General features: G+C 46.7%; 1 pseudogene across 1 annotated transcript in view; it reads right to left on the bottom strand.

Moving 5' to 3' along the window:
- The window catches only part of LOC101581421, a 90,493-nt pseudogene that overhangs the window by 87,751 nt on the left and 1,108 nt on the right, over nt 1–1,634 (bottom strand). Inside the window, exon 2 of the transcript XR_001117142.1 lies at nt 4–1,631. The product of XR_001117142.1 is annotated as a 26S proteasome non-ATPase regulatory subunit 1 pseudogene (transcript). The remainder of the gene's footprint in view (nt 1–3; nt 1,632–1,634) is intronic.

Here is a 1,634-nt window from a genome sequence, read left to right as displayed (position 1 = left end):
GACCTTCAGCTGGGCAGGCATAACTCGGGCTGGGTTATCCAACAGCTGGAAATTTGGCTCAGGTTCCTTTTTCTTCTCTTTTTCTTCTTTTTTCTCTGCTTCGTCCACTTCCATTTTCTCTTCCTCCTTTTTGTCTTTTTCTTTTTCTTTCTTTTTGGCTTTGGCAGTAATAGAGAACACAGCAGTAGAAACCATTTCCTTTTCTTTTTCTTTTGGTACTTCCAGAGGTGCAGGATACGTAAATGTGGATGGTTTACAGTTTGATTTATACTGCACCTTTGGCATCTTTAAATCCTTGTTCAGGCCGATGACACAGGTAGGGGTATAAGCCAATGACAGAAAGTGTGAGAGAGGAAACCAGAACCAGAATTGGGTAAAGACAAGGACGCCAACCACAGAAGGCATATGTGTGTGCCCAGTTCTGGACTGTAAGGAGATTGTAACATTATGACCACCTGCATCTAGTATGCCCTGGGCCAGAATAGCGCCAAACTTGGCCATGACATCATCATGCTTATCACTGATAACTTTGGAACACAGCTGTTGGAACTGATTCACCTTTGGACATGTAATCTCAGTCTGCTGGATCATGATGTGTACGTAGGCTATGAGAGCCCCTTGCCTCACGTAGTTCAAGGGTCATTTTTCATTGGTTCTAGCAAATTAATCATTTCCTTGTTTCCTGTACCAGCACAGCAGATGCCTAGGGCCATCGCGGCTCTGTAGTGCACATGGGGGTTGTAACTCTCGGACAGCAGAGAGACCACACTGGGACACTGCTCAGGGGTCCTGAATAGAATGAAGCCAAGTGATTTGACTGCTGCCCTCCTAACATCATCATTAACATTGCTGACAGCAACATGTAGCAGGTGTCGAACAGCTTTGTTGTTACCAAAGCCACAATAAGCCATGGCCACTGTATACATTCCAGACCTTCGAAGAATTGGGTCCTTATCCCGACAGAGAGACTCAATGAGTGCATCAGCCTCTTCCATCCTCCCATACATCACTAAGGCAATGCCGACGGCGAGACCACGCAGGATCTTTTCATGCTGGGTTTCCTGGGCATAGCCAACCATGTCCTCGATAGCCTGAGCATTTTTAGAGCCCAACATAACCAAACCTAGGGCCAGGCCAGCTGCTTCTCCTGTCGCAGCATCATCCTGGTAAAGGTTGGTTTTTAGCAAATCATAAACATTCTGGCATGCAGCTTCCATGGCAGCCAAATCAAGACCCAGGCTGCCTCCATGCCGAACGATATCGTTGCTGGCATTCTTGAGCTGATTCAGCAGGTAATCAATTATGTCGCCACCATGATTGGCATGGATGAGCCTTAGTGCATAGAGCCCCCCGCCTTCCTGGTAGGCTGACCCTGGAGACGTGTCTTTGGGAAGGTAGGTTGCCATTAACTGCAATGCTTCCTTCTCGTGACCCTTATGAATTACACCCAAACTGGCTGCAGCAGTAAATTTAGCCCAGTTAGTGGCTCTGGCCAACCATTCCAAGTTATCTCTAAGAAACTGGTCACTGGTAGTCCCACAGTGCATGAAAGAGTTTGCTATGACAGTTGCTGTGTGGCATACTGAATTCTGTACTGCTTCCTTTGTGTTTTTTAGAATCATGAGGTCTGTGTT

The sequence above is a fragment of the Octodon degus genome, unplaced genomic scaffold (assembly GCF_000260255.1).
Source record: "Octodon degus isolate 3935 unplaced genomic scaffold, OctDeg1.0 scaffold00054, whole genome shotgun sequence".
Classification (NCBI taxonomy): Eukaryota; Metazoa; Chordata; class Mammalia; order Rodentia; family Octodontidae; genus Octodon; species Octodon degus.
Note: the sequence above shows the minus strand (reverse complement) of the source record. Positions and strands in the feature narration are given on the sequence as shown.